Source organism: Cygnus olor, chromosome 8 (genome assembly GCF_009769625.2).
Source record: "Cygnus olor isolate bCygOlo1 chromosome 8, bCygOlo1.pri.v2, whole genome shotgun sequence".
In the NCBI taxonomy this organism is placed as follows: Eukaryota; Metazoa; Chordata; class Aves; order Anseriformes; family Anatidae; genus Cygnus; species Cygnus olor.
The window spans coordinates 19721604-19733845 of record NC_049176.1 but is presented as its reverse complement, the minus strand read 5'-3'; positions in this window follow the sequence as shown (position 1 = coordinate 19733845).

The window sequence follows — 12242 nt, the reverse complement described above, 5'->3', positions numbered from 1 at the left end:
CTTCATTATCAAGAACAGAATCACATGCTGTATGTTGCATATCAGAAGCTGCTCTTGAGTCCAACTATTATAACAAATGGAATCCTACATGGTATGAGAGCAACTTAACACATCACAATACTAACAATGAAAACCATACACTGTATCTCAGATTAGATCTTTTTTCTTCTGGTAATTTTGAGTCCCAGAGGAAGATTTGAGACATAAATCGTCATAGGTGTAAATTCAGGATATCTACAACTCATTCAGAATAAATGTATTGTTCATTGAAATTACCTGTATGAAATTCAGATCATATCAGATCAAGAACAAAATTCTTGAATTAAGTTTTTATGTTCACATTTTCATTGGAACATATATGTTTTTCACTGAATAGGTTGCTATTATTCTGCATCATACATTACCCTCACCAGAAACAGTAATCTAATGGCTCTCCTTCCTTCTCTTCCTGAAGCTATCAAGAATTTTGTCTAGAAAAAAATACTCCTTGGCAGAACATTTTTCAGTCTTTTGGCAGTCTTCAAAAGTGGGTTATTATTATAGAAACCAGTACTCACTTTGAATAAATTTTATTTTATAATAGTAATAACCTTTTTTCATTAGCCCCTAGATTCCACCTCCTATATTACACCAAACAGCTCAGCTACCTGTTGGAAAAGGCTTTGTAGGGATGGACCTCCTACTGCAGGTTTGGAGTTACTACTGTGTAGAAATCTATCTACTGGAAAGGGAGGACTTGCAGAAGATGCTTGTATAGAAGAATCATCATGGCTTACTGTGGAATACAGGAAAGGAATGTATATTTCTACTGTTTCAAGTATCTGTGGACAGCTCAAGGAACACAGGATACCAGAAAACACAAGAAACTTCAGGACACTTAAAAACCTAGAAAGCTAGACATACTTTTTACGTTTCCCCCCATTATATTTTTTCTGTTTTACATTTCTTCAAAGTTTTCTTGTGCATCCCTCCACTTTATGCTTTTTTTTTTTTTCTGATTGCCTGTTTGCCTTTATACTGAGAATATGTTTTGTTTTTAAAAAATGATGTCTTAAAAATCTATGATATGTTGTGCATAATTTATATAAAATATAAAATAATCTGTTAAACCATCCTAAAGCACTCAGTATATGTTTCTTAAATCTAATGAATAATTTGAAACTTAGATATGACATGACAAAAATTAAAAGCAACAGTAAATTAATGAATGAAGTTGGAGTGACAGGATTTCAGCTGCTTATGTATAGAAGTAAATTCACATATTGAAAAAAAAATAAGTGCTGTGCAGCAAAACACCAAGAAAAAGTCAATGCAATTCTCTTTTTGTTATTGTTTTCCTCCTATCACCTTTAGAGAGTTATAAGGGAAACTGCTGCACATTTTTACCACGTCTTATTCTGTTCTGCCTTAATTCAGTGGATAACATATCAACCAGTCTTCACTTTTACTTTTTGTACATTAACAACAATATATGGAAAATAGGTTTATGAATTTTCTGACTTTCATAGTATTATCAATGCCACTGGCTGCACATTTCTGTAGGTAGCAGATGAGCCCTAAAATTGCTGAGAAACATAGAAATAGGCAGCTGTAGTGTCAGCACATGGTGGTTTGTGATGAAAACACATTCTCTTCAGTGCTGTATCTAAATTCTTCAGATCAATATGTGATTTGTGGTTCTTCAAATACTCAATTATCTCAGGTTTTGAAGATCTTGCCTGAAGATAGCAGAGAGAGTATTGATTTGTCTTTAATATAATACTTTTTGAAAGTGGTGCTTGAAACAATTTCAACTTTAAATGTCATGTTTTCCTATAATTATTTTGATCAAATAAGTATAGCATTTGATCATTAAAGGGATGGGTAATTTTGCCAGTTTTTGCAGGAAAAAAACATTGCAGGATCTTTGAAGAAAATACTTGTTTAATCCATTCTATTTTCTCTCTTACCTACAACCTAAGACAAGTGATAGTTATAGTAAAATGATCTAATGTAACTCTAACACAGTGATACATTTTGAACTTTTGTGCTGTATGTTTAACTCTAGCAAAGATTAGGGTGATGAAACTGCATAGCACAGCCAATAGAGGACACTAAAAACTGGGCATTAAATCACTGATAGTAGTTAAATATATGGCAGTGCTTATTGTTTCCTTTTTGAGAATGAGAAATACTACAAATGTTGCAGTAAATGGAAGCATACATGCTGTGATAAATAGCCATTTTTCTGTTCTGTTTATTTCACTACAAGTGCAGTCAAAAATACTCTGAAAGAGCTCCTTTAAGATGATTTGGGAGATGTGGGATCAGAAGATGAAACAGCATTTCATTACTCCTTACTTCGAATACAGCATTCAGTGGTAACAAACATGACTGTAATTATGTGTCCTTTAAAAAACAGAATACATTTTAGACTAGAATTTTCATAGAAGACTTGCTATTTTCAAATACGTCCTCCTTTGGATTCTTTACTTTGATTCCTAATTGGGAGTGGGGGGGGAAGGAAGTTTTTAAAGAGCTGGGTCAGTAGCACTCAGGCTCTTGACTGTTTTCGGCAGTAACCTACTGTTCCCCAAGTGCTCTGTGATATGCTAGTCCCATGGCCACAGAGCATTGTGTGAGATGTAGGTAGTCAGATTGATGGATGTCATCATTGATCTTTTTCATAATGGTTTGTCCATTCTAGTCAATAGTATATACGTTAGATTTAAAATAATCCATATATGTATATATTTATAAATGGAAATAAACTTGTATTGGACTAAAAGAAACAATTGCTAGCAAAGCACAATCTATGAGGACTCCATTTATTATTTAAACTAAAAGAGCTAAATAAGATTCCTACGTCATTTATTTTATTCATGTAATACAGCATGCAGGTGAACACTTGGCCCCGTCACACTTTATTCTGAAGTTATAGCAACTGAGGTAAGTGAGTAACACCACTAAAATTATGAGAAATAATTAATGCTATTTAACACTATAAGTTATTTTCTTGGGTTGAAACTTCCCTCAGGCACTTTTTTTTTTTTTTTTTTTTTGGGTGGAGTTCTGTCTTGCTTCAGGTCACAGGGGATAACTGGAAATGATAACATTTTTGTTCCTGCTGAGCAGGAGGTAAGCTAGCACAAGGTTGGAAATGTAGATGGATACTTGACTGGCTTGGAAAGGCAGCTACAAGTAATGATGTAGGCAAAACAGCATAGCAGGAAAAGATTTCACCTATGAACTACTCAGTTTTGGACTCCATTCAGGAAAACACTTAAGCACACATTTCCTGCTTCTTATTATGTTCCACTAGAACTTAAGCACATGCTTAAGTGTCATCTGGTACAGGAATGTTTTCCTGAACAAGTGCATCAGAGAAACAGACTTTACTCTTACCATCCTGCTTCTTTCTGCCTTCTTGCCTGGTGCCTGTCAGCACAGCTGCAAGGATGGAGTTCATCTAAACATGCGGGCAATTACCTGCACCTGAGGATCACCATATCAGACAGCACAAAAAAATGTGTTTCCCACAGTTTGGCTTAATGACTGTGCAGTCTACTCAGGGCTTAATGAAGTAAAAGAGAAAAGCTGTTGGGAGTTTCTGCTTATTTTATACCAACAATTAACTTCCATAGTTCTTCATCTATAGGAATGGGTTGAATATTATGGATTTAAAGTTGTCCTCATCTGGCAGAATTGTATCCATGCTATTAGATTTTTTTTTCATGCTGAACTGAGGTTATTTGCTGACATACTCCTTTCCACTTTACATCGTCTGTACCTAAATTCTGAACTGAATGCATATTGAGCTAACACTGCGTATTCCACATTACTAAGCATCCCTGTGTTGAATGTAAGCTGGGGAAGCTCCATCACTTCTCCTTGCTGGAGGGCTAGTTTCACTGGAGATGCAAAAATGATTTAACTACTATACCTAGAATTCATTGAAATATTTGTAGTGGTAAAACAGAAATGGGAAAATGGGCTGCATAGTCTAGATGTGGTAAGTGTAAGGATATTACCTTTTTTCTCTGTTCATTTTAGTCCCCATATTTTTTTCTATGCTCACAAAGATTATGGTAGGAAGAACCTTAATTTTCAAATCTGATTTCTACTGTTCATAATAAAATCTTTATTAAACAAGCACTGGAATACAGCTAAATTAATCATGAGATCCACCAATGGACTTATGTGCTACAACACTGAAAACTGCAGCATATAACAGTTAGGCATCTGCTCCCTATGGCTGCTCCACACCACGAGCAAGATGCCCAGGCTCCTGCTGGATTTTATGGAGACAGTTGGACCTTTTGGAGTGAAGCTCATAATGGGTTGACAGCTGAGGAGGAACTGGCCAATGTTAGCAGTGAGAAATTGCTGGGGACAGCAAAATGAATCTTAAATTGAGTGCCTCTCAGACAGATCCTCATGGAGGAATGGATATAACAATGGTGTGGAGGGTGGAGCACATCTGTAACCCCTCAGACAGAGAAGGGAGTTGAATGACATCTACTTGAGAGCCTCTTCCTGTTCCTTTTTGTAGTGTGGTAGGTAAAAAACCCAAACACCTTTCCTCTCTGTTTGCTGTGGAGCCTGCATACAACAGGAGAGGAGGATCCTGCATACTAATTTCTCATCTGGAGAGCAGAAAAGCACAGCAGAAGCAGGGCTTGTCTTGTAGTTGGGTTCTGAGACCCGGTGACGTGGTGCATGCTGCCAGCCATGTCACAGGTTTCTTTGGAAGGGCTGGGCAGTGACCTAAATTCTACATTTGCTCAGCTGCAAAAATGTGAATAATCAAATATTAACTAAATGCAAATTATTGTTTTCCTGAGTATTGTTCTCACCATACCATAAAATAAAAGCAAATCTGATTTTACCTTCCTGCCAGCTCTCTCTAGTACACACCTGAAGGTTAGTTATACTCAACTATTCATCACTTCTTTACTCATACAGTGTATGGTGGGTTGGTCTTTATTTGTTTGTTTGTTTGTTTGTTTGCTTTTGTTGATTTTTTGTTAGCTTGGCTTAATTGTGAATTAAATTGAATTATTTCGATAATCAGTCTTTGAACAACACAGAATAAAATACATATCCAAATACGGGGATTAACAAAACAAGTATTAATTACCAATTTCAGTGTATATATATATACCTATATATATACACCTATCTAACTATGTACATTTTTATCTTTCTGTGTACATGTATATATGTAGTATAAAACTATACAGTTTTAGAATGCTGCCAACAAATTTCACAATAAATCAATATTATCAAATTGAATCAAATACATCAATTAAATATATTAATACAAAAGCACTCACTGCATCAACACAAATGCATTTTGCTTTGATTTTAAAAAATATAAATGACTTTTATTTCAGTATAAACTATACATCTATATTAAGAAAACGGGGCCATGGATTTAAGCCAGTAATCCATTTAAGTATATGAGCCATTTTAGTTTGTAGGGAGGTCCTGCAAAAGTGCAGCCTACCTGCTTAAATTTAAACGCTTGCTGAAGTAATTCACAAGCTAGGAGCTAAACTCTTGCTTTCATGCATCTCCTTTGCAAAAATGAATAAAATCCTATGTTTTTTGGTAATTTCAACAAATTTCGAAAATGTAGAATTCAAGGAAGTGTTGCAAACTTAAAGACCTCACCTCAATGAAAAGTAAATATTTCAGTAAACTATTTATTTATTTATTTATTTTTTATTAGAATATCTAAGAGTCTGAACCATTTCTGTGTAAACAACTATGGCTTCATGTGAGTAATCTTATTTTCATTAGTGGCAATATTTTTGCTAAAGTAATGTGACAAGCATTTGTTGAATTACATCTAACATTGAAGCATTCTGTATTTTTTAGCACTGTGGACATCGATGTAAAATATTAAACACTCAGCACTGAACACAGTGCCAGATGTACTCAAATCACGATCTGCATGTTTCATTAACCCTCTTTATATGAAAATTGAACCTGAGTATATTTTTTTTTTTAAAAAAGGTACAACTACATTAAAAAAAAACAACTCTAACATTTAAAAAAAATCTTAACATGTGCTGGGAGGTTATAATGAATGATAATAAATTTTTTAAAAAATGAGGCTAAGAAGAGTACAGTTCTCAAGCAAAGACATTTTGTAAAAAGAAAAAAAAAAAAGCCATTATGAGATTTCACAACCAAGTTATAAAAACAACCCCAAACATACATATTTTAATAGAAATGGGTGCCACTATAATAGACAAAAGAATCTCAGAATGTAATCACAAACTCTATTACTGGTAGGGGTGTTATACTACCAGGAAAAGGAAACACAATATGCACACAAATACAAGTCTAAGATTTAGCTTCCTAAATCTAGTCACTGAGAAAGGAGGTAAATGTCACACTGCAAAGAAAACTTGATTATAATAGTTGGAGGGTTTAATAGGAAATGGGATGAAGCAATATTTTGCTTTTTATTTTACATTTACATATCTGACTAATGGTAAAGTTGATGAAGTTGTTCCAGGAGAACCTTAGCTTGCATGTGTTTTAAGAGCACTAGATCATACGCTAGGAAAAGCAGATGACATTTTTTAGACGAAAGGAGATGCCAGAGCAGGAGTGGTCCTGTGTCCAGGAAACCATTAGAGCTCTGAGCTCTTGCCACTCCAAAACCCAGGTAGGTCAGGGATAAAAGACTAACAAAGATGATGTTTTGGCTGCGGTTGGAGCAGCCCTGTGCCTTTCCTCTCTCTGGGCGCTCCCTGGGGCCTTCTGGGGCAGGGGCATGAGGGGGCAGAGCTGCCCGGCTGGGGGTACCCGGGGGCTGGGGGAGTCTGGAGCTGGCAATGCTACACGTGAGCAGGGAAAGGTGCAGTGGTGGCAACTGCCCTGGGGCTGCAGGCACTGCCTGCCTGGCAGCAGTGCAGCCTTCCCCTGCACTGGTGGCCTCTGTTCATCCAGGAGCTTTCTCTGTGGTTGTTATGATTTCATTCTGTAATCCATGTACCCATTGAAAGGCAGAAAACAAAAGAGAATGGAGATAGTTTTTCAAGTGAAGAATAGGAAGAGCTACTGTACTTTTTTTTTATATTGAGATTGGTCCTTGCTGTGGCATATGCCACACACTAACGTATAAAATGAGGTAGACATATTAATCCCTATAAATATGGGATCTTGTTCATCACACCCTTTCTCCAGATTTATACTAAGTGAACTACAGTGAATTTGAAAGAATACAAAGTTAATAATCATGGAGAACTAGACCCATCCTACCTCCTTACCATACAACTTAAAAAGTAAACCCAAACCAAACAAAATCTCACTGTTGTCTGCTGCTGACAATAAGAAAAGCAGCAGGACCGGGTAACAAAGATTTTGTCTGACATCTCCTAATTGCTTTAACGAAAATGCAGAAATGCAAATGACATATGAGCAATTGCAGCAGCAAGAGATGGTGGTTAGGCATGAAACTCTCTTAGGTGATGATAAAGGCTAACAGCAAAAGAAGAGTTTGAAGGAAATTGTTCCGTATAAACTTCCCAAATATTAAGACTATACTGAATGAATTTAAATAAAGAGTAGGCTAATGTTACTGGAATTTGAAATAAAGTTTGTCAATAAGAGGGAAAATGAAGCGAGGTTCAACTAAAAGAGCATAAACAAAGCTGAGGCAGCTTCTCTTGAAAAATATTTTTTATATTTTATTATTTATTTATTTATAATAATTTATAATTTATTTATTTATAATAAAATATTTATTATTTTTTATATTTTAAATACAGTTTTACAGGAATCGGTTGCCAAGGTGTTATCAAAAGTAACCAAGCGTTTGGATCAAATATTTATGAAAAATGTTAATAAAAGTGTTTCTGTTTTTTCAGCTCACGGTGAAAAAATTCAGGTTTGTTTCTTTCTGAGTAGTTCCTAACTCCTATCTGTATCTCAGGCTTGTAGATGTATTTTTAATGATGAGGAACAGTGGTGTCAAAACACTTACAGAGAGCATAATCTCAGCAAAGTATTCCTTCAAGTCATTGTTTCTCTGCGTGGACTGCATTAGGCTGAATGCATCTGAGGACTGCAGACCCCTACACAGGCTGAGGGGAGAGCTGCATGTTTCACCAGTGACATGTGGAAAAGCAATCAGACACTGGATTACATGGCTGTCACTGTCCATTTGCCTTCCTTATCTGCTCACTGTAAGCTCTTGCAAGGCCTCACTAGTAATGACACCTCTGCAGATAGCAAGACAAAAATGTGCAAGAAATAAAGGTTTTAACATATTTAGATTTTATGTTTGCAATTTATTTGCAAAGCTGTTTTTTTTTAAATTCCTAATGCAATTCTTTGATGATGTACTTAAGGAACTATTTGCTAAGTATAAAGGTTACTCTTAAGCTGTTGGAGGTTTTTTCTTGTTCATGAACTGCTCTTTGTTGAAGATGACTGGTCACCTATACATACCATAATGCTTCATTTTCTAATCAATTACCGCATCTTTGTATACATTCTTTGTATTTTTAAACATAAGGTGCATCCAAATAAATTTGATCAACTTGGAAGTTTGAAGAAGGGCGACACAGGTTTCTCTGCAGCAAGGCAGACACTTTGCTGCAGTCTATGTGTGCACTTGTCAATTCACCTGCCTGTAGGTGTCTTGGCACACACCTTCCTATGGTGTTTCACAGGACAGCCAAACTAAAGCTTGTGTCTGTATGTTAATTTAATGTCACTTCAGTAGCATAGTAAATATATCCCAAAGTCAAAAAGCAAGTATCTACAGTTTCAGGTGACCTATGCTCTGTCACTATTCCCATCTGCACAAGAAAAAGCATTGTTTTGGCTATACTCTTGGATCTTGAATAAGAAATAATAGGATCTTGCCTTTCTGAAGACCTAGGAAAACATAAACTGCTGTGTACTATATTTGGAACAGATTTTTTCCTCTCAGTCAAAATTATATCATATAATCATTCATTTTCCTAACTGCAGATATGAAGCCGGCAATCAGACTGGTTGAATTTTAGTGTTTTTGGGACAGAATTCTGCCATTACTTGTCATTTCTTTGAGCAAGCAGGAGGCAGTGCCATCTTGGGAGAACACTATGAAGGGCTTTTTGTTTTGCTTTGTTTTACTTCAGCCATGAATGACCATGAATAGGTTCAACTTTTGTTTAGAACAGAATAAAGCTCTGTGTATCATTCTGTAATTAATTTAGATTATATGAGTCATTGTACATTAATTTTAGTAAAGATGATATACACACTGGAGAGCCCATCAGAGTAGCAACAAATTCAATAATAGATAAGAAAACATGCTTGTAATGTGCAAAATCTGTTGTGACTTGTTTTTCCTTACTGAGCTTGTAAATTTTATAACTTTAACAATAAAATGCTCATTAGAATGACTTTAATGGCCATTAAATTGGATATCCAAACACTTAAAAAGAATTGCATAAATACCTACCATTGTCTTGTAACCTTTTATATAGAAAATATCACAAACTCCAAATATTGCTTGGCAAATGCTACAGCTTAAGAGTCAAACAATTGACCTTTCTCAAAGTTTTCCCACTGACAGCATTTGATGAAATAAGTCATAATGATTTTAGCTTTGTATTTATAAAGGAGTAAAAAGATGATTACTTTCTGTGGAAATAAGCAGATAAGCATTCAGTGTCCTGTACAGCTGATGAACAACCCCCAAAACTGTACAGCACTCTGGGGACTGTAAAAAAAGACAGCATTATCTGTTTCAGCCTCTTTCCTTGTCCTTGTTTTACTGACCGTTAACTAGTAAGGGCTTTTGACTGCAATATAGGGAGAAGCTTAGTAATGTATCTTTCAGAGCCAAATCTTCTACTTTGATCATTTTCATTTTTGTTTTACAAGTTCAAGGTAACTCTTTCCCTCAACAAAATCCCTCAACAAACCCTCTGAGAAAGGTGTTCAAAACAAATAAACTCAGTTTAATAGAATGCTTTCACTTCTTTAATTAAAACATGTTATGTTGCTAAATTGACAATCAGACCAAGAAACAGAATATTTAAGAGAAATGCTTTTTCTCGAGGTACATCTGAAATTATGCAGTGGCAAGCTCCTTACTGAAGAGATAATAAAGCTCCAATATGGATTTTTAGTATCTTGGATTGAAGAGGAGTACAGACTAGAATATTTCTAAGCAATGTATGTGAAGACTTTGTACCGTATATGTACATGTCAACAGGAAATAAAGTCACAAAAGGACAGGGATTGTAAAACAGTTAGCTTGCTCATGGAGTTTTCTACAATATTTTTTCTAATGCATTATTTAAACTCATTTTCATTATCTTAACTGAGTGTGCTTCTTCACTTTGCTGGGAGGATTCACATTGCAGTAAATCACACAGCTCATTAATTTTTTTTCCTCCTGATATTTATTCTACATTTTTCTTTGTTTTAAATTCATCATATTGCTCACACTTGGCACGACAAACCCAGCTACCATTTAAATCAGCCTTCCACTGCCTTTAATGGGAATTGAATCAAACCTGTATTCCCAAATGTCATATCAAATTATTAATCTTTCCTCTGAAAAATGTCCTCCTTCTAACACTTGCAAGACCACTCTAGATGCTTCTTGGCAAAGCCTTTTTGTTCATACACATCTTCATATGAAAATACCTTCTGTCATTCTAAGCACAGTACTTAGATCACATAGAAGACCTTATTGCAACCAATTATGAACAAAGAAAATTGTTTTTGAGCTATGTTCATCTTTAGTATCAGCTAAGTTATTCGGTCTGTAGTTTACATGATTAGAAAGCTTGTTTAAAAAAAAAATAAAATAATTGTCATCTGTAATTATGTAGGAGAACATGCACTCAGGAAAACTTCAAACTCACTTTGTGATACCAACATTGGCAACACAATGATGAAGAGGAAGTCTTTCACAACCAGACATTACCCCATCAATCAATTTGCAGTCAGGAGAAAAATTGACTTTGTCATGATATGGTTCTTAAAGCAAAAGTAGTAAATTCTATACAAACAGCAAGCCTACAGCGTAGCTAATTTATTCATTATCCACCCCAGAAAAATAATTAAGTCATGCTTTCTTTCCTGGTGCTTCATTACAGTTTAGCCTTTTTCTGCAGCAGTCAGTGACTGAATGCTTATTAAAATAAATTAGCTGCAAAACTTTTAACTCTGTCTTAAAGAAAAACTAATCCACTTTTCTAGAGGAAGCAACATTGATTAAATAAACCTAGTTTCATGCCGAGCAGCCTAATTTCTTTAGCCACAGTTTCCAATCTTAAATCATGTTGTATCTCTATTAGTTTGAGAAGTATATAATGAGCTGCTAGTTTATAATTGGTATTAACCTCTTTCTGTATGCATTTTTTTTTTTTTTTTTTTTAGCCTGGGTGATTTTACTGATCGAACCAAATCACTGTGCAACCTATAGATAGTACTGTATGCATGTATTTTTTACAGCATATACACATACACTCATTCAGAAATATCCTACTATTTCTCTGATCCACTTACTTCAGACAAGCTGACTTGACATGAACTAACTTCATCTGTATTGAACTGCTTCGCTGCTTCTAAATAGGAAGATCCCTTAAAAAAAATGTATTTACATACTTCCTCTTATCTCATGTCAGAAATGTAGAGTACTGGGCTTTTAAATTCATACTTGAACCTGATCCACAGCTGAACTGATGGAAACACTTCTCTCAAACACTTTGGGTTTTGCATAAGAACTATATTGTACAAGGCCAAAAGCTGCAAAATGTGCAAATAAAGATTATAGGATTACCACTATTTGATCTACGTAGAATTTCCCACATCACAACTTTTAAAGATATATAGGTTCATAGATTTTAAATGAAATATTTTCTTTAATGCCACCAGTATCAATCAGCCAACAGATCAGTAACTAAGGCAATCTGGTAGTGGGTCACTCAGATCACACACTCACAAGTTTCCACAACAGAAGGGATAATAGAAATTTGATACAAGAAACTGATTACAACTAATATAATAATTAAGCCAGGGAGAAATCCATCTCACCCCCTTCTCAAGACCAACCTTGTCCCAGGGCACCAGAGGGGCTGGCTGATAGAGAAGCACAGATCAGCAATAACTGCAGCCTGACGGCGCCGACATCCTCTGCTCACACCACAATGCCTTGTGCACTGGTGCACTTCCAGTGGCTCTGAATATTTATAAAACCCGCAGCCTCTTGTACAGCACCCCATTCTGCTCCTCTG